We start from the raw sequence: 22432 nt of genomic DNA, 5'->3' as shown, positions 1-22432 counted from the left end.
CCACCAAAATGTCACCAGCTCTTGAATTACGTGGATTTGGGTTGGAGGAGAACTTGAAGGAAACGTGATAGAACCGCTATGCTAGACCACTCTCTTTGCTGCCCGTGGTCCTGTGGGCATCGAAGCCGATCGTGAGAAGGACCAGTCACCTCCTTGCTTTTCCTTCCCCGTGCTGTACTGTGTGTGTGTGTGTGTGCAAGTGTGAATGCGAGCGCGCGCGCGCCTGTCTGCGAGTGTGTGTTTGAGTGTGTTTCTGTGTGTGCGTGCGCGGCCGCCCTACCTCTGCCCGATCCCTGGGTGCAGAAACGCGGGTTTCATGGGGCGATCGCCGCGGATCCCCCGCCCAGCGCGACCTGCGGGCAACGGCGGCAGTGGCAGGAGCCGCCTCTCGGACTCCCTAGGATGCGGGTGCTGAGCTATGGCAAAGGGCAGCGAAGTGACGAGCGAGACCCGCGTACGACTGTGAAAGCCACCTGGAAACACCTTGCCGGGATTGTACCTGCGGGCAGAAAGTCTTCCTACGCCCGTCTTTCCTCTAGAGGCACCAGGTAACAAGCAAACGACTTCCCGCCTCACCCAGTTTCCCTCTGATCTTATTTCTAGTGTCTTATCTGCATTGCAGGCTACTTTACTTATTAATGTTTTGAAAATCATTAAGAAGGGCTGGGTATTCAAGGGCGCTCTGTGATGTAATATAATTTCTAGTAGGTAGAATATAAATCTATACCTGAGTATTTAATCTAGTAGTGAAAGCTAAGAAAATATGGATACACTCCACCCTAAGTGATGTTTTTGGAAGCTAGGCGTGTTGAACCTGTCTGAAGATGCCAGAGATTAAAGTCCCGTGTTTTCTTCAGGCTATGGTTGCCACGGACCATTTGGTATCCAACCCTTCCCAGATTGTGGAGTGTGAGAGGGTGTTTGGTTTCCACCCATCGTTTCAGGCAGGGATCACTTTGACCCTTCTCTTCCTCTGGTGCCAGGTTGTTTTCCTGATTGTCGACGAGCTTGCCAGATCCTTTAGTAGTTGTAAATTATGCATCTGGAGACTTTAATTCGAAATAGAGTTTTCTTGGAACTTGCTTTGAGTGGAAGGGAATTCATTGCCACGGGTGTATGTGTTGAGATACGGTGTTTAACTGCCAGGGTTGCTTTTATGTAGCAAAATAGATCCATATCTAGAGGAGCGCTGCTAAAACCACAACCTCAGTCCCCAGCTGCATTGTCTCGCTTGTGGAGAGGGGCTTGTACGCGCGTGGTTTGTTTTTATTTTGTTCTAGTTTTTTTTTTTTGGTTTGTCTCTGTATAATGGGTATTTTGAAAATTCTTGCCAGTGCCTTGATTTACAAGGAGTAGGGTGGATTTGCGACTGCCTAATTAACATATTGGGTCTGATATGTTAAAAATGGAGATTCCCACAGCCGGCTGAGGCAGAACAAATTTAGTGAACTTCCAAAGCCCCTTACCCTCGCACCTTATTTCTCTCATTTCCTATCCCATCACCTCTGCGTCCCCTACAGAAAATTTCTCTCCCTTCTCGAGGGCATTAGGATTAAGAAAATAAAGCACTTCCAAAGTAGTCTCATCAATGTTTTATTAGACAGTGAAGGCGGTCTGAATAATTCAGCTAGGGAATGCTCGTTTGTCTCCCGCCTTTGGGAGCTGCCTGCTCGCTGCACTCAACCGAGGGTTTGGCTCAGCCGAGCGCACGGTGCCCTGCTCCTGGAAGCAGTGACTGGGACTGCTCCGGGGGTTTCTCTTTGCTGAAGCCGCTTGGAAAGTGGAGGGGCGCTGCCTGCTTTTCCTCCGCCCGCTGCATTTTTAAAATAGATATCCGTATGATGGTATTTGCAGACTACAAGCCGGTCGCTAGCTAGCTGCTGTCGCTGTCCCTGCGCCTTGATGTCCCCGACTACTCTGGAGATTGGGCTCGGCTGCTGCTGCAGCCCTCGCAGGCTGGTGGTGCTACAAGGCCGTGTTTGCAGCGGGCTTGGGGGCTGGGCTCCGCCGCTGCAGCTGCCAGGCCCGCGTTGACACTTTCTTGGGGCCGGGCGGGAGAGCTCAGCAGGCCCCCTGGCAGACAGCGGGCGCATCATGGCAGAGGTGGCTGCCTGGATTTGAGACGGAGGAAGTGGAGAGACACACGTAGGGGGGTGGGGGTGGGCAGTGAGGTCCTGCCCGATTTCCTGCGCCTGCAGCCCCCTCTCCCTTCTTGGTAAATGAATATTCAAGTACATAGAAGGAAAGCTGGCTGGCTGCAAAAATGCCTTGATATTCAGATACTGCATGATTTCTCAGGATTCAAAACCTGAAACGAAGTGTGCTTTTCCTAGGCCTCCATTTGTTCCTCTCTTCTCTCCCCTCTTGCTCTCCTGGATTTAATCAGGTCATTTCTACTCCTGTTTTACCTCCAGTTGAAATACCACTGGAAAGACTGCTACCTACCCGCACCCCAACTCCAATAAACACGAAGGAGTTGAAGGCCACTCTTCAGACAGATTTGCTCTGTAACTTTGAGCTCTAGGGAGAGCCAAGAAAGGATAGGGAGTATAACTCGACTTTAACAGAAAAGCAGGTCCCCCCTCTACTTTCTGAAGACTCAGAAAGAAAAGGGTACTGCCTGCATACATAAAGACTAAAAATAACTGAATTTGGGAGGAATTAGGTGAGGATTTTTCTTTTCTTTCATCTTTTCCTTTTTCTCTTTTAGTGAATTTATTTGTATTTCTCCTATCGCTCAGAAAATCATAGTCAGAAAATTGATTTGTGTATACTAAAAATCTGACAGAGATACCTTTTTGTCCCCCAGATTTCTTCAGAATATTATTACAACAGAAACTATAGCATACTCATAATATTTGTTAGCAAATAAGCCATCCCTGTTCAGAGGGTGCCCAAGAAGGATGGGATACTGGTGGAAAATATTAGTACTTGGGAAAATTTTGTGTTTTCTCCATGTCCCTCATTTCATTTCACCCTGGCCTTTTCTCATTAAGGATTCAGTCCTTTGCAGGTTAAGTCTTGTCCTTGTGCCCTCATCCTCTGGGAAGGTTGAAACAAATGTATTAACTGGATGTTGAGTGATCAGATGCCTAAACATAGATTGTGGTGTGATTCATGTTTAAAAATGCCATTCACTGGTGCAGACTGGAGGTAGGTGAAATGTCAAAAACAGACAGTCCCCCTAGCATAGAGTTTCATGTGTAGAAGTTCCTTAAAAAATGGAGCTTTCTGCCTCCCTTCTCTTCTCTCTTGTCTGGAGAGAGAGAGAGGTGCAAACCAGTTTGAGGATCTGAGTCCACTGCCCTTGGTCAGCGTTGTACTTAGAGCTGGCTTGACTCACTAATAGGTCAAGACTATCAGGTATTGATAGGAAATTTCCTAGAAAAACCTTCCTTCCTTGTCAGCTCTCTTATGGTCACTAACAAGAGGGGCAGAACAATAGGAAAGCTAGGATACCCATGGAAACAGATGTGAGCATATAGGCAGGCGGAAAGGAGTTGTCATTTAGCTCCTATCCTCGAGACCATTCCTTTTTGTCATTTTTTCACTTTCTCTTTTCAAGAGGAGAATGACCTTGAGCAACACCAGTCTTCTGTGCTTCGCATACCTCTTTTCCTCCCTCAAACATGTGATGTATATATGAACACACACACATACATACATACACACACACCTGAGTTTTGAAATGAGATTCTTGTGCTTATGTGTTTTGGGAGGGGTTCATCAAATATATCTCTGATTGATACCAGCCAGAGGTGATTTTCTTTCCTTTTCCATAAGAGTATGTAGCAAGAGCTGTGGTCACTTGAGGCAAGATTGCCCCACCCTTATCCCCTCTTCCAGTATTTTTATCTCGTCTGTCATTCAGTGTATTCCTGGTATTAAAGCAGTGTCTGATTATGGCACTGGTGTTTAAATGACCATCATATGTTATAACTGCCTTTTATCTTTTCATGAATGACCATAAGTTCCCTTTTGTGCATTTAAACCAGTGTTCTGTTTCCTCTTGCTTCTTGAAGCACTTTAGACTTCTTAGTTTTGCTGAGTTTTCTAGCTGGTGAAATTAGGATCTTGCTTTCTGCTGATACCATTGCTGTGTTGATATGTGGTTGGGATGAAATGCCTGCAGATTTCTAACAGTGTTCCTGCCTCTACATAAAGCTACTACATCATAGTTCTATATCATAACTTAGTTATGATATATCTATATCATAACTATATCTATATATCTATATCTATATATAGAGATATATCTATATCTATATCATAACATAGTTCTATATCATATCCAGTTATTTTAAGGAAAATTTACTATAAATAAGATTGCTAAGTATTTTTGCCAATTTTAAGGTTGGAAGAAGAAAGCTACTTGAAAGTTTCTGATGGCTTAACTGGCTAATCTACTGACTCATTCCAGTGAATTTTATTTTCTGTTTACTCAGAAATGTAATATACTGGCATTACTTTCAGAGTTTTGTGTATAGTATAAATGGTTCTGAGTTTTATGTTTCATTGAAGAGTAAAGATATAAATTCAGGCCTTTTAATAGATGTGTTTGTGACCCTGTAGGATACATGACTAACTGGTAATTTTGCTAAATCATTCCACTGACACACACGTGCATAGCTCTGCCTTGTTCAATAAACCTTGAGAGTGAGACTACTTATTATATTTCTACAGCCCACATTTTTATTCCTGTGGCATCCTTCAATCATTGAGGACTATTTAAAATCTAAGGCGGTATAATTTGTCCATTACATGGTGTGTTCATGGTGAAATTAAGAAGTATTATGTTTATAAGTATTGAAGCTATTCTGGTTAGAGGTGTACCATTTTTATTATGCTCTATCAACATAAATTATATGTTATTATGAAAACTCCTGTTTTATGTAAGTATAACAAGAGCTAGAAAAAATAAAGAATTTAATTCAGATATAGTGCTGTTTTTTAAGCTTTTTCATCTTAGTGTTCTGATAGATTCTATTCTGACAGAATGCTTTTTACTGATCTATGACATAATTTAATACTAATTATGAAGATGGTTAACAAGTGATAGAAAATTACAAAGGAATTACATGGTTATATAAATGCTCTGTCACTTTACTGATAACAAGTAAGTCACATGAAAAGGGTTTTTTATTTAAACTACAAACTACATCCGTAAGGTTTCTCGGAAATTGGCTTTGATAGCCTATGTTTATTAAGTTACAAACTTGGTCACATTGGGAGGAAAATGCCAATTGACCAATTTAAGTGCTCTTAGAAAATATATCTTTTAATAAAATCTAATTGTAAACCTCATGCTTTTCTTCTTTTCTTTGTAGGAGCATATATGTAATTTATTGCTTTTTAAAAAGCTTCCAGTGAAATATTTTGAAATCGGTGTTATTATAATCTTTATGAAGAACAATTAAGAATTACCACTGAATGTTGAATCTATTTTAGATTTTGTAACAAAAAAAAACTCTCCAGAAAAGTAACAAGATACAGGAATAAAATTGTAGGATCCTTTCACCAGCTCTGAGAGTGTTTCTGAATTCTTAGAAAAAGAACAAAAGAAAATGCCAATTAGTTCAATAGATACTTAATTAGAACTAGTACACTTAATCAAGAGTTAGAAGCCAAAACAGTACTGTTTACATTACTGTATTTTCACTTTGCCCTTTGTAGCTCTTTTAAGGAGTTGCTAAAGAGACCTAAAGGACATATATTAGTTGCTCTCCAGATTCTGTCACCCATGTTGACTTCTCATGTCCTGTCTTGAAGTAATCATGAATCTTAGTGGTATCACTTCCAAAGTTATGTTTGCATTAAAGTGATTTACTAGTGGAAACATATCAACTCTGTAACCATGAAAACTAACTTTCTTGTACCTTCTTTGGAAGTAAAGGCTGTGGTATTTTCTCAATAATTAGCTCTTTTTGTTATTTTTTCCCATGGTGTAAAAGTTAGGTTACCAAGTGATTTATGTGCACTTGTCTTATTAGTGCTAAAGCATTTGTATAGCAGCGTTAAAATGCATATACTTTATAGGGAAACATTGAACACTGAATTGAGTACTCAGGACATATGCTTTATTCTACATGGATAGAGTTATCATTATATCACTAATAATCACTAATATATCACTAGTATTCACATATATTTTAATTTGAAATGCCTCACTTAACAGAAATATGCCTACCTTTAAATTGAAAATTGGGGGTTATTTATGGTAATTGTGTAGGACATTCGCCTTGTATTGACTCTTCAAATGTCAGGCACTTTGTCAACATGTAACTAGACATTGGATGCTGACCTCAAGAAACTTATTTTCTTAGTAACATGAAAGATATAAACAAGTGTATAGCTTGTAAATAACTGATATTTTAAAATTCTATTTTGATATTTTATGCTTTGTAGTAGGGAAGACAGAGGAAATCAGGAAATCGTAACTGTGTTTTGTGGTCAATGGTATTGCACAGTGGTTAGAAGCATGAACTTTGGGATTTCATATACCTGTGTCTCAGACCGGTATAACCTTGAGCGAGTCTTATAACCTGTCTGAGTCTTAGTGTCCTCACTTCTAAATGAAGCTAATAATAAAAGACACTTAGCTGTAGTCATCATCATCATCACCATCATCATTATCATCTCATCACTAGCTATCATGAGGGTAAAGGAGAAAACTAAAAGAAGTGGTAATTGAATGACTTCAAAGCCTATTCTTGGGGCCATAGATGCTCAGGATTCCAGGGAATGCTAAAGGTCATCCAAACCAGGGGTCGTGCAGTCCGGTGTGCTCAGAGATCAAGCAGAAGATGTAAAGCAGGAAATCTGGCTGGCTTTAAGAAATTGTAGGCTCTAGGATCTCTGTTATACTGGAGAGTGCCTGACTTACCCAAGACATTCAAATTTAAATTCATTTTAACCCCTGATGAGTTTGGCATTATGAAACTTCTGAGTTATTCTGACATCCATTCAATCTTAAATTTTTTGGAAAGCATTCCTGCCATGTGGTCATCTTGACTCAGCTTGGATACCTTCAGTGATTCCAAAAATTACTCCATATAAAGTAGATTATTCCAATTTGTATAGTCTTATCATAAAATTCCTTTTTGGGATTGAGCCCAAAATCTGGTATCCTGTGGCTTCTGATTAATTTTAATATGGGAGGAGAGACACACAATAAGTCTAATTCCCAGTAACAGTACCTCAAATATTTAAACTCAGTTACTCAAGATCCCTAACCGACAATTGCTCTGCTTATGATTAAACATAACTTGACCTAAACAGGTTTGGGACAGTTTTCTATGTGTCATGATTTCAAGCCTTTTACCTTTTACACTCAGTAAATTTTAGCTATCATAAATCTTCATCATTACCCTCTTTGAGATAGGCTCCAATCTGTTTTCTTGCTTCTTACTGAATTACGTTACCAGCACCAAAAAGCCCTGTGGGTCTACCTAGCGTAGAGTTGAGCCGGGCCATTGTTTCCTTACTCTTGACACTGGAGAAAGCCAGGTACATGCAGTAATCCTCCATCTAGCACTCCTGTCAGATATTACTGTTTGATCAATGACGCCTTCCCTTTTGAGCCTGGACAAGTCTTGAACATGTATCTCTAAGATGCTACGACTTGTCAATTCAAGTTTTTGTCACAAGATTTAAAGTATTTGCCATTCTGAGTCTAGGCACTAGTAAAGATGCCTGAGACCACACTTTCAACATTCACATCACATGATTTGCTCCTAGTGCTCAAATTAATTAAATCTTCTCCACTAAATATTGAGACAAGTAACATAAATTTCAGTGTTGGTGTTCATAATATATACGAGAAACAATGGAATGGAGTAAGACAAGGTGGATTTTCACCTCGCCCTAACTTTATGGGTTGGCTCTCTGATTTAGACAAGAATGATTCAAGGCCCATTCTTTGATCCATTTACCAAATATTTCTTCATTATTTAATTCATGCTTTGATACTCTGCTAGCCATTTCTCCTTTGAGACACAAAAGCCCAAATGGCATAGATACCACTCTGGGAAGCTGAAATCTCGAGTGAGGAACACATATTCTTTTAGTGAGGTAGCCCTAGGCCCGAGTCAGTCTTGATGGTATTCCCATATCTCTGCCTCTTAACTTACCCTTAAACCTAGATGATGTTGATTTCTAGTATATTTACTAACTTAATTTGTGTTACCTCCTCCATTATTGAATAAAGTCCATGTTTAGGCTCCTAGTAGTTTCCCCAGCCTTCATATGAGGTCACCTCCTAATTTCCAACAAAGGGAAAATTATTTGAATACAAAAGGAAATAGTCAAACTCCCTTTATCTGGTATCCTTGTAGAATGAGTCTTCTCCTTCTTGACCATTCTCCATGGTCTTGAATGTTATTCTTTTGAGGCATCATATTTAGAAATGCTTTTTTTAGATGTTTACTTTTAATGGAAATGCTGATAGTTATTAAAATTAACACACTAATTCTGAATATAGTTAACCTTTTCTTAATGACTTCATGTCTTCATTGTATATGTTGGTGATTGCAGAAAGCCCTTGGGGACCAGCCCATGACATGTTTAAGGCAGCTTATACTGATATTAAATTTTCCCCAACTTCTTTTCCTTCCCTTTATCTTCTGTGTATGATTAAAAACATTTTTTTCTTTGTTCTCATATAGCTAACATTTTTTTTCAGTGGGTCTGTTTTCCTTTTTAACGGACTGATTGGAAATTTATTGACAGAGTGGTAAGATTATTAGCTGTTTTTGTAAAATAGAGCCTGAGGATGACTAAAATTCTAAGATCCTCTCTATTGAGGAAAGCACATGAGTTTTCCTCCATGTACTATGTGGAAAGCACTGAAAGATGCTAATGTCTCCATGTACTATGTGGAAAGCACTGAAAGATGCTAATGTATCTTGCATAATATATGATTAGATGACGATGATGATGGTGAACAGGATCATCATCGTCATCATCACTTTCTGAGAATGTCCTTTGCGTACACTGTTGGTTTTTACTTTCTTCTAATCCATGAAATAACCTTCAGCTTAGGCATGATTGTATACATTTATAGAGGAGCAAGTTTGAGGCTGAGAACAGTTTCCTTGTCCGTGATTATATGACTAACAGACAATAGGGCTAGAATTGAAATACAAATATTTCTGATTCTAAAGAAGATGCTATATTAGCTATATGTAGATTTCCCTTTTCTCCTATCTCTTAAAGCTGTTTTTTGTTTATTATTATATAAATGTGTTTTTAACCTCTTTCAAGGATGCTGGCTATCTTCTGAATATGCATCTTATTCTCGATTTCTTTTCCCTTTATTGTACTCTATGAATTGCCATGTTTCATATCTGGAGGTTTTTGAAAGACTTTATGGTTATCCATTAGGGGATTCTCTAGCTGTTTGCATTGAGAAGGGAATGTTTGGTCCTGAGTCTGGAATATAAGTATATAATAATAATAATTATTATTATTTTTTGCTAAACAAGACTGTGTGATTTTGGGTGATTTACTCAATTCCCAATTCCCATCTGCAAAAGGGACTTGCAAGCCATTATAAACTGGCTTGTACATCTAGGTAATTAATAAATAATTGTTCCCTTTAGTGCTTTTCCTAGTATAGAAGAATCAGAAAATTCTGTGAAATGTTAGGACTGGATGGAACTTGGAGATCACTCTGTTTATCATTAAAACTTTTGCATGTGTCTAATTGTGCTCTACATTCCACTTGCCTCTGTGTGCAGGCTGCTGTTGCAATACTTAATGAGTGCTTCAGGCTTTAGCCCCAGATACCTCCTCCCTTTGGGACGGGGTCAGAAAAAAGTCAAATAACAAATTCATTTCTTCACCTTGTATCCAAATTTCTGTGCATTATTTCAATGACAGAGGGGCCTGACGGCCAAAATCTGATACTTAATTCTTGGTGTATCTGTTGGCAGAATGGACCATTTCTAGAGAAAGCCCTGTGGTCTGTTCCCATCTGCGATTTACGTTCTTACCTCCCTTGATGAACTCAGAATAACCACAGATCCATTGCAGGTCTTCCGATTGAGAGTAGATGTCTGTTTACCTTCCCCTTGAATCTGGATTGGCCTTGCAACTTGCTTTGAACAATAGCTGTGGCAGAAGTAATATGGTGTAACTTCCAAGCCAAATCCTCTAGAGACCATGTATCCTTCACTCTTAACCTCCTGGAGAAATGTTAACATCATGCGAAGAAGCCTGGGAACCCCTGCTGTAGGTAAATGGCCCAAGTGATCTCTAGCACCAATGGCAAGACATACTAATGAGGCCATCTTACACCATCCAGATACAATTAAGCTTCCAAGTAATTATAGTAACATCATGAGTGATCACAGGTGAGAGCAGCAGAAGAACCTGCTCCAGTTGATGGTTGGAAAAGATAACTGAGACAACTACCACCCGCCTCCCACCTGCCTGCCTTGGGTGATGGGACATAGCCAGCCATCAAGCCTATTTTGGAAAACAACCCTGCCTCCTTTTTTTTTTATTCTTTCAACAAATATTTGTTAAATATCTACTATATTCAGGCATGCTGCCCCTCCCTCTCTGGATTCATGGAATTTTTTTTTTTTTTTGCGGTACGCGGGCCTCTCACTGTTGTGGCCTCTTCCGTTGCGGAGCACAGGCTCCGGATGCGCAGGCTAAGCAGCCATGGCTCACGGGCCCAGCCGCTCCGCGGCATGTGGGATCCTCCCAGACCGGGGCACGAACCCGTGTCCCCTGCATCGGCAGGTGGACTCTCAACCACTGCGCCACCAGGGAAGCCCTGGATTCATGGATTTTTGAAGAAAAGTATATTTTTTTCTTAAGCCGTTGGAAGTATTGGCTGATTCCTCAAATGCCTCAAGTTTCATCAGATTGATTTTTCCTAAGATGGATGAATGTATGTGAGAATTAATTTTGATTTGCCTGTTTTCTATTATAGCCACTTATCACCTGCCTTAGAGAAGCTTCCATGAAAAGGTTGTCCTCTTATGCTAGGGATCATGCTAGTCACCTAAAGCACGAGGGAGAATTTGTCTTTGTTTCTTCAAGTTACCTTTGGGCTTGGTTTGGTTCAGAGTGACATTTTGTTATTTCTCCAAGATTTCATTTTACCTTCTAATTATGTTTTAGTGATTCATATTTACTATTCATTTCTTCTGTAAGTTAAATCTAGATTGCACAATTACTTTATTCTGGATCTTCATATACACCTCATTTTATTTAATAATGTTCTCATTTATGTATCAAATTACTCTACAGAAATTTGATATACTGTTATAGATATAATAAGGTGCAGAGTATAGGCCATGGGGCAGTGCAATTATAATGGTTTTATAGCTTTCTGATTACTATTTATTTGCAAAAAAGACATAATTACAAAAAAAATAAAGTCAAATTCAATGTTTTTACTTTTGGTAAAAGAGATACATTTGTTGGGGGGGGTGCATGAGAATGCGTATCACATTCACCTCAGTATTTTCTACAAAGACGTTTTGTTATGGATTTGAAAGTCTCCCTGGAATGTGTGGAATATGAAATATTTTATTTACATTTTCTTTCTCCTGTATCTTACTGTGATTTTAAAGTTTAATATAAGATAGGTAATATATGTTGCGCTAATCATTTGAAATTTCTGCTTGTGAATTCTAAAATAACCAAGTACCTATTCTATTTGCTACTTGTTGCAATATACATTAAAGTTGAATTTTTTAGCATGGTAGTATCAATTTCCTCATCTGTAAATGGGGCGAGTGTTGACCTCCCACGGCCTACTGTGAGGAATAATGCATTCCCAGCACTTCACACATTAACTGAAATGATGGAATGCTCAAACAGCACTAGCAAAATATATGTCCTTGTATTTTATATATCAGAGTGTAATATTTGGTTTGAGTAGATTGTCAGCTTGCAAACATCTTTCTACTTTACTTTGTTGAGGTCCCAAATTGAAGGAATCTTCTAAGATAATATCAGGCAATACTTTGCTTCCCATTTAAATGCAGAAGTTTTTTAAAAAAAATATTAACAAAAAAGCAAACTTTCATATAGATCTAGAATAAGTATTGTTAAACTAGCTGGAATAATATTTTAAGAGAAACATCTCAAATAATGTATGGCTTTTAGAACATGATTAGGAAAACTGAAGATAATTAATTTACCACTTATCTAATAGGCACAACCAATGCAAGTTGTTTAGAGTTTTAAAATTATACAATTTGGGGGAGCTTGTGAAGAGAAAAATATATAAAATTACAAACCCAAAAGTTAGATAAAGTATCTTGTAAGAGGCCTGTGTGTGTAACACTGGCTTTGTGGCCTATCTGCTTTTCTTATTAAGGACATGTTCAATGAATTCAGGAGAAAATTAGTAACTTTCTTTTTATTTTCCTGATTAGGAAACTTGATTTTGTGGTTGTTTAGACTAATTTGTGCTGAGAAATTTTTAAACTCATGGTAGCCTCTTTAATAGTTCTAGTACTTCTTCAAATATATTTTTATTAATTGAAAATTGAAATATTTATCTAAGTAGCCATATGACTATATGACTGTAGCACTTCTTGTTTTATTGGGATCAAAATAAATGGAGAAATCCATATGTGTAATTGGTGACCAAATTTTTCCAGTGATGTTGGAGAAATAGTTTATTCAATTTGAGGTGATGTCTATAGCATTACAATTGATAACATGGAAAAAATAATTATCTCTAAAGTATATTCAAAAAAGAAGCAGATTCCAGGCAATATTTGAGGAAAATAGAGAATTTCAGTGAAATCATGCTTGGTACAAAATGTGCACTCAGGAGGTGTTGTTTGAAAATTGATATGTACATTAATTAATAAATATTCATTTTGGAATGTGGCTCTATAGCACAAAAATCTATTTTCTAAAATAATGGGAAGAAATTAGTTTCATTTTTATAGTCATTTCCTGTAAATTGTTATTTACACTTTAATGTTATGAAAAAGAAAAAAAATCACTATTTTTGAAATATTAAAAAAAGCAGCCCTTGAAAAAAAATGTAATGTCATTCTGAAGATTTTCCCTATCTTGTCTGTTCACATATTCCCTCTACAAAATACAGTCTATACAGGGAATGAGAAGTATCAACTCTTTCAAACTGATTCAAAGCACATAGTACAAAATTTTCCTTGATGGGGTAATAAGTTTTGTGGGAATCTGTGCTTCTTGGATGGAGAGAGAGTCCATGTGAGCTGTGTGTAAATGGAGTTAGTACTCATTCTTGCTGAATTGGTACTGTCAGTAACAATTTGAAGACATGATTTGCCACTGTAAGTTGAAATCATGTGTTGATTATATAGCAATCCAAGGAGGAGAGACCTGCAGGTGAAAGAGTGAGACAGAGTGATAGGAGGATCCAAAGCTTGTTAGAGTTCAGGCTGTTTCATCAGCATTCTTCAGCATAAGATTTTTGGTTTCAGCACCTTAAGTTAAGGCTGGAAAACAGGGTTGTGTCACTTGGGACTCATTTAGCTGCAAGTGGAAAACCGAACCCACACTGGCTCAAGCATCTAAGGAATTTCTTGGTTCATACAACCAATAGCCTTAAGCAGGGTTAACTTCAGGTATAGCTTGATTCAGGATTAAAATAGCTGAAAAACGTGGATCTCACTTTCAGCTCTATTTTCTCTCTATTAATTCCCTTCTCAGATTTGGAAGGGTGGATTACCTTAGCTTCATATCATCACACTATGAAGTGGAAGTTCAAAGGTAGAAGGAGCAGGACAAGAAAGAGGGAGGGAAGTCAGGGGTAGATAAGGGAGAAGAGCAAGGAGAAAGGGTGGGAAGGAGGAAGGAAGAGGCATTGCTTCCTGACAATCTGAATAAGGTCCTTTAACTGGTTGTTTTCAACCCTGGTTGTTTGACTTGCATCCTGTTAACATCTCTGAACTTGGAACTTGGTTAGAAGGAGTCAGATCACTGCTTGTTTCATTTACTTCTTCCTTCCTCCTATATTCTCTTCCTTCTTCCATGCTTCCCTCCTTTCCTTTCTTTCAGAATTATTTTCCATGGAAAGCCCCTCTCCTGTCCTCCATGTGAAATTCAAAAGCCCATACAGCTTTAGAGAAATTTTAATATTTGGCTTTGATAATCAGTGTTTCATGCTATAGGGGAAGAAATAGTTTTTCCTCTGCTCTTCTAAGTTCGTGGCTGAGACCGCCCTGTAATAAATAAAAAGATTAACAGGATAAAAACAAACAGAAATTTAATAACATGTATACGTCCTATATACATGGACAATACCCAGGAAAAATGAGTAACTCCCCTAAATGGCCCAAGCCGTCACCTCAAAGACCATCTTTAGCTAAAGACAAAAGATTTTGGAGGGAGGGAGGCCAGTTATGGGAGATTATCAGGCAAAGCACAGTAAACAAGGATATGGTTGTTATGCAGTTCTAAGTTGGCACCTTCTCCATTGATAAATTCTTAGAGATTTAGTCACCCTCCTCTTCCTTCCTGGTACAGAGAGGGAGACACTCTTACAGGTGGATATTTTCTTCCCAAATGTAAAATGTCTCTTACTAAAGGGTAACTTCTAGGTATTCAGAGCTTTTCCTATGTCTGCCGTTTCTTAAAATAATAAACCAAGAATAAACTTTTATGCCAAAGAGGCATATTTTGGGGTGGCATATTCTCCCCTTCACTGCTTTAAGATTTCTTAGCAAGTTTTGTTATTTTGGGGGAATTTAAAGTTGTAGAGCCACAGACTTACTGTAAAAATCTTTGAAATGAGTGGGTCTAATAGAATTTACCTACAAAGAAAATTGCATCTGTATCATTGAGAGGTTAAATAACACATTATTTGAATAAGACAAGCTTCATCTTACTATAATAGAACAGTAAGTGACTATTTGAGTATACACTCACACACACGTATCCACATAAGCTTATTTATTTTTATCAAATTCTAAATCTTCATTAATAAGCATGCTGTATATTGTACTATTTGTAATTATCACACTTTAAAGAAGATTGTAAATAATTTCTAAGCTAAATCGTTTTGGAAAAATAATAGTTTATTCAATTTTGAAATAAAGTTTAGTAAAATTATAAAAGAGAAAATGATAATGAATGAATTTAAATATAATTAAAATAAAGTCTCAGGTAGCTTCTTTTTCTCTTTGTAAAAGAGCTATTGTACAGATGCTGAATAATTGTTGAAGCTTTTGCATTCGTTTTCATAATCTGTCTTTCAACCTTCTGAAGGGTAGCATTCTTCATTATGATTTAATCATTTTTTGAAGCCATACTCTCTTCTTGATAGTACTGTCTCTCCCACTTCCTTTTTAACTCTCTACTATAATTTAATTTTAAGGTTATAGGTGATAATAATGAACTGTTGTAACTGGGATAGACCATCATTTTGTATTGACTTTCCAGTGTGATTTCAGTTGAAGGAAGCAAGTAATAAAGCCCTGGCATGGGGTGACCTGGGTCAGTTAGAGCTTTTGCTTTAGCATCAGAGCAGCTCAGCTGTTAAAGTTCAGCCTCCCCGCCACCCCAAAGGCTCATCACAATTCCCACAGGACCATTCATTAAATGAAACTTCCATTTGAGGAATAAAACAGACAAAAATAATGCCGGTGGGATTTTGAAAATTTTCTGTGTGTTTGAGTTCCTATTAAATGGCACATCGGAAAAGTAATCAAACACACTTGTGTTTTGTAGGGAGCACAAAACGTAAGAGAGTTACTGTTGTATGCACCCTCTATTAAGTGGTTTTAATAATCAGTTTTCAGTGTCTTTGTTATAAAACCCATGAAGAAATTTTTTAAAATGTAGCCCTGACTGTTTAGCCTGAATTGATAACTATAGGCAATCTCTACCCATATTTCTATTATATTTTAATTGCACTGGGCAGGCTCCTTAAGGTATCATCCATTCTTTAAAATTTGGATAGTTACCTTCATTTTAGCTTACTTCAACATAGTGGTGATGGAATCATTCCTTTCACAGTCAACTTTTGGTCAGAATACTCTAAAATTAATTATAGTGAAATGGTAATTCTGCATTCTTCATTGGAAGGAAGCTGGTGGCAACCTCTGAAGAAAATGCAGTGTGGTTAGCCAATGTTCCTGTTTCTTCTAGTGTAATGTAACTAGTTTAATCAATTACATATACAACAATAAGTCCCTGAATTACCAAGAAGGAAATGTTTCCTGGCAACTATATATAAGGCATTTTGATGTCAAATACTTCAAGCTTCAGCTATCCAGAGTTTGAAGTAACTTCTGTCCCTTACTTCACGATGGGTAGCACATAATCCATATATTTTACTACCTACGCATACTTTAGAATATTTAGTCTTTTAAGTATAGTCCAAGACATTGCACTTTAATCAATGTGGATTGAAATTTGAATGACTGGTTAGGTTTCCTGCAATTAGTCTTTTTTGTGGAAGTATCATTGCTATTATTTAATTAAAAATGACAATAGATTGTTCATAATAGTGAACAAGGAGGATATACTGTAATGTAACATCATAGCATTTGCAGTCTCTTCAGATGATTCTACAGAGGGGAAAAACATTGAGCTGGAAGGTTATCAGCAAAAATAGAATATAGCAAGAGAGTTAAAAATAGTACTGTCTTCCCTGTCTTTTTCAATCCAAGTAGAGCACTCATTGTATGGTACTGCACCAAATCTGCAAAGTGCTTTAAAGAGTCACTTTTAATTGAGGTAACCCTGAGCTTTTTGAAGTATAACCAGTGACAGACTAAAAGGGACATTTTGATTAAGCAGTGGTTAAATTATGAAATACTGTTACTCTGCATCACTGCTGGGAACCTTAATTGGTGTGAGGAGTATAATGAAAGGAACAAGTACAACAACAAAGCAGAAACAAATAAATAAATGAATCATAGTACCTTTTTATATCAGTTCTCTCACAGTTCACACACAGAAAAAAAAAGACTTGTAGTTTTTTCATTCCATTTTTTTTTGTTCTTTTGTTTGAATCAATAAAGAATGCCCCTACTGATTTTTTTTCCCCTTTTCTTTGTCTTAGTTCTTTAAAAATTGACTAATTGGGCTTCCCTGGTGGCGCAGTGGTTGAGAGTCTGCCTGCCGATGTAGGGGACACGGGTTCGTGCCCCGGTCCGGGAAGATCCCACATGCCTCGGAGCGGCTGGGCCCGTGAGCCATGGCCGCTGAGCCTACGCATCCGGAGCCTGTGCTCCGCAACGGGAGAGGCCACAACAGTGAGAGGCCCACATACCCCAAAAAAAAAAAAAAAAAAAAAAAAAAATTGACTAATTGCAGATAAAAATCTTAATTACAGGTTAATCAGTTGCCAGTTTAATTGTTAATGAATCAACTCTAAGGATTTATTTCTTGCTAGCATTTTCACTCATATTTTTCTGAGATACAAATTGCTTTATAATCTTCATCATGATTAAGTGATGGATATTTAGAGATGCATTAATGAACCAGAGAGAATAGTACAGACTGCTTTTTGCTATAGAGTACTCTGTAGTGTACTCCCACATTGTTAAATGTTAAACAGGATCAAGGTATGGCCTTGATATTTGTCTCATAGATATAGTTATACAAGAAATATATAAGAAAGTTAATTGCAATATGAATTATAATAGCAAAAATATATTTTAGAAAATACTATGTAACCTAAGTATTTATCAATAGTAAGCAGGTTTCTTGACAGAATATTTGCTGCTCTTTAAATAAATGAAATAGATCTATATATGTTGATAAAGAAAGCTGTCCAAAATATATGGCTACATAAGAGTGGAAGTTATGGTGACTATAATATTACCCTCTTTGTACGTATGTAAAAATAGACATACACATATGCAGATGTATATATGTAAAATATGCATACATATATGCAGATGTATATATGTTTAAAATGTACAAACACATATGTAGATGTATATGTGTAGGTATCTAAAATATACATTCACATGTGCAGATACACATAAATGCATATTTATGAATTAACATTCTTAGAATGATACATATACACAAAAAGTAGGTGGTGGTTCCCCCTGGGTGATTTTCAATATTATCCTTTTATGGTGTTTGAAACTTTTTATCACATACACTTAATGATTTATAATAATTACAAGCTTAAATATAAAGTTTTAATAGCCATTACTATTACAGATCAAATAAAATTAAAAATGAATATTTATAAATGATGAAATGCCACTATATGCTAAACTTATACTATTGAATGTTTATATGTCAAAACATCAATGATATTACAAATTTATTTTCTATTAATGAATTTCAGAAATTTAGCAACCCAGCTTATCTAGAATGTTGATTACACTGTGTAAAACAAACTCAATGTATGGTTCTTAGTGGGAATCTCACTAACAGTATAAAATGCCAAAAACATTCAGTTGCTTCAGTGTTTCAGCTCTGCCTTATATTATTACAGTTTTGGGAAGAAAGTATCTATAAAACCTAGACATTTAATTTAACCTAAAATAGTAGGAAACTTTGACTTCCACCCTAAAGGAATTTCAATCTGGGCTCTATTTAAGTCTATAGCTTCATGTTCCTGGAGATAGAAATTTTGAGTGTTTGGTGCTTGTTTGCATCAGACTCCAGTGCAGTGTTTGTCATGTAGATGAATGATTGCATCATTAAATTAAAAAAAATTTTTTTTTCTATAATCTTAATGTAGTTTGAAAATAAACTGTTTTCTAATTTACTCCAATTTATTTATTTTTTAATTTCAGTATCATTGATTTATAATATCAGTGATTCAGTTATATATATTCTTTATAAATAAAAAATATATATATATATTTTTTGCGGTATATATATATTTTTCTGATTATTTTCCATTATAGGTTATTATAAAATATTGAGTATAGCTCCCTGTGCTATGCAGTAGGTCCTTGTTGGTTATCTATTTATATGTAGTAGTGTGTATATGTTAATCCTGTCCTCCTAATTTATCTCTCCCCGCCTTCCCCTTTGCTAACCATAAGTTTGTTTTCTATGTCTGTGGGTCTATTTCTGTTTTGTAAAAGTTCATTTGTATCATTTTCCTCTAGATTCCACATAAGTGATACCATATGATATTTATCTTTCTCTGTCTGGCTTACTTCATTTAGTATAATAATCTCTAGGTCCATCCATGTTGCAACCAATGGCATTATTTCATTCTTTTTTATGGCTGAGTAATATTCCATTGTATATATATCTCACATGCTCTTTATACATCTGTTGATGTACATTTAAGTTGCTTCCATTTTATTAAGCAAATAAACAAAACAAAACTAAAGGAGACAGGAGGTCCTGCTAGGAGACCAGTCTAGAATATTGATAATGGAAATTAAAAGTGCCACTAAATTCCACATTAACAGAGATAAAAGTTTTATTTGGATTTTGTACAGAAGAATGAAGCTAAACTTTTGAAAATTATTTTATCTCATATTTAACAAAAGTATATTTATAACTATGCATATTCCTAGAGCAAAAGAAACACTCAAATCTTATCATTCCTCTGCACGTTTTCAAACAATATTGATCAAGAGCAGAAAAGAATAGTTTTTACTTCACAGTTACCTTTCACAGCAGAACTCCAAGGATGTTAATTTTTTTTTAATTTATTTTCCACTTTTTTATTGACATATAATTCACATACCATATATATGTCACCTTTTTAAAGTGTACAGTTTAGTGATTTTTAGTTAATCACAGGTTGTGCAACCATTGTTATTATCTAATTCTAGAAAATTTTCATCTCCTTCAAAAGAAAATCCATACTCATTAGCAATCACTCCCCTTGCCCCCCTCCCAGGAGGTTAATTCTGGAGATAAAAAAACCCGAGGAAAATAAAAACAGAAGAAAAGTACACACACACACAAACTCAGGCTTTAAAAAAATAATTTTCCCAAGGGCCTTTCTTAATTTTTTCGGTAAGTAAACCAATTTATTTTGAAGCATCTTGCAGATATTTTTTCATTTATCACGTGGTTTCATTCTGCCAGATCATTTTCAGGAGCTATGCTTTTGATTCTAGTGGTTATTCAACATCATTTTCATTGACTTCATGAAATTCTAATTTTTATAAATGAAATAAAATAAATTTATAATGCAGTACATTTATAATGCAAAAGTGATGATAAAGAAGTAGACAACATGGTCAAAGACATAGCTATTTTTATATTGATCTATCTGACCATCTATCTATACTAGTGTTAAGTGGAGAGAGATATTTGAATGGAGTTAATCTTTATATAAGTGAATATTCATTAGTGAATATTTTCTCGTAGTGACACTTTTTGCTGTTTTAAACAGCCTTGTAATTTCAGAGACTTGAGGAAAGAATATTAGATTAAAAGCCTCTATGTATGTCACTTGAAATTATATATATTTTCCCCCTCTCGAGAGAGAAACAAATATACTTAAAGTTTCCATTTATGAAATCTATGATTGTGAGTACTGCATTATAAGAATTAATTTTACTCATTACAGATAAGAAAATTAATATTTTCTCAGTATTTAACATTCTAGGTTTTAGTGATACTTACCTGATTACTTATTTCAAAGTTGCTGAGTTAATATTTGTTGCAAAAAAGGTCTGTGCACTATGCCGGGACTGTTCTGTCAAAGGTGAAGCTTATCTGGTCTCCCAACTCTGGATTGCTGAATCTTGACTATAATTTTAAGTTCCTTTTTAGCTCTCATTTCTTCTTAACAATATCTCACTTTTTCTCACTAAGGCCTCCATGAAACCATTTATTAGAGTGGATAAAGGAAACAATTCTCTTTTTCTGTTGTCAGGTGCTACATCTTTAATTCACTGACTGATTCATAAAGATATATTGATAACATTCTACATTTACTAGAAGTAGTGGTAGGATCTAAAGAGTCAGCAGTAAACAAGAGAAATAGTATTGTTGCCTGTGTTGAATGTACAGAGTAGCAGGGAGAAAGATACTCAGGAATTCATGGATTCAATTTGTCTGATACTGGTATTTGCATGAAAGAAATAGAGTTGCTTCACATGTGTGAGGACTGTTATGACACAGGAAGTTCAGTGCGCTCTGAGAACATGTAAGGTGGGATCCCATCCATCAGGCTCACTATCTGATGGGTCTTAGCCCTTGCTCCCTAGGTATGAATGATGGCACATGCTGGACTAGCTTGTTACGTCTGGGCTGCTATTCTGACTTGTAAATTCTCATTTAGTCTGTAAACTAGTAAAATTCAAATGACTAGATTCATCACCAGCTGGTTTTGTAAAAAATGTATTTACAGGAATATATATATACAAAATATATATTATATATATTATATCTATATGTTGAAGATGCCATGTGTCTCTGTATTTGCAAAAAGATACTTTCTGCAGTTATTCGTGAGGTCTGAGGATTTTCCTTTTCTTTCTATTTTAGATAAAATAGACTGCTCTGGCTCAAGTACTGACTTGAAATTTATTTGAAGAGTATTTCCCATTAATTAAAAACTTACTGCTCTATGGTAGTTTCTTATATTACACCCTCAGATAATTTATCCAACAACAGAAGCCTGGAGTTTTACTGTTCAATCAACTTTGTGATCACTTATTGGTGGGCTACGCTTCCTTGCTGCTTTATGGCCTTGAAAGACTTCCCTGTTATTGGTAAAATAATTACATTGTTTTACTTCAGCTCACTCCACAGCTACATATTCAGAGTTTCCTGCACGTTATTTAGGTGAAATAAACACCTTTTTATTTCTTTATTTCTCTGAATGGACTTTCCTAATTCTAGTCAGTACAGCTGGCATAAGATCTTGTCCAAGTATTGCTGAACTATTTATAGAGTTCTCTACACATACTAAGCTCTTTCATGTTTCTATGTCTTTGATTTTGCCTTTCCTTCTGCCTAAAATATCATTTTCTCATCATCCTCAAATTGTTTATCCAACAATATTTCCAGAATCTCCTTCTGGGGAAGGCTTCTCTGATGCCTCAAAGTTGAGGATCTCATCACATTTTTGTTCCCATGCTGCCCTCATATCATAAGTCCTATGGAGGTGTCAGGTGGGTTTCCATGTTTCTGTGCAATGTAGCTTTGTATTGTACAGATTCCTTCCCAAGATCTTTGAGCAGAGGTTTTTCTGAGAATTTTGCTTTTCTATATAGTGGCCATTCTGTATCAGAGCATTTTTTCCCATCATATCACGTTGTAGTTCAATCATTCACTTATCCTTCTTTTCACATATACTAGATAGACTTTGATGCCTTTGGCATATTTAACATATTTTTACTTTTTGTAATCCAAATGCCTAGAATAGTATTTGAAATTACTGAATTGATTTATTGAATTATTGAAATGAAGTACTCATTTATGTGTAAAAGCAGTAGTAGTGACACAAAAGAAGGCAACAGTTTTCTCAGAGATTTTTCCCAAGCTTGTTGATATTAAGCTAAAGATTTACTGTAGA

General features: G+C 36.4%; 1 protein-coding gene across 1 annotated transcript in view; it reads left to right on the top strand.

Annotated features, from left to right (window-relative positions):
- The first annotated feature begins 400 nt into the window (after positions 1-400).
- LRFN5 (leucine rich repeat and fibronectin type III domain containing 5) overlaps positions 401-22432 on the top strand; it is a 250664-nt gene continuing 228632 nt past the window's right edge. The window contains exon 1 of the mRNA XM_024762070.1: positions 401-548. The gene's annotated coding sequence lies outside the window, so the exon portion shown is untranslated. The remainder of the gene's footprint in view (positions 549-22432) is intronic.

The sequence above is a fragment of the Neophocaena asiaeorientalis genome, unplaced genomic scaffold, assembly GCF_003031525.2.
Source record: "Neophocaena asiaeorientalis asiaeorientalis breed wild unplaced genomic scaffold, Neophocaena_asiaeorientalis_V1.1 scaffold190, whole genome shotgun sequence".
Taxonomy (NCBI): Eukaryota; Metazoa; Chordata; class Mammalia; order Artiodactyla; family Phocoenidae; genus Neophocaena; species Neophocaena asiaeorientalis.
Note: the sequence above shows the minus strand (reverse complement) of the source record. Positions and strands in the feature narration are given on the sequence as shown.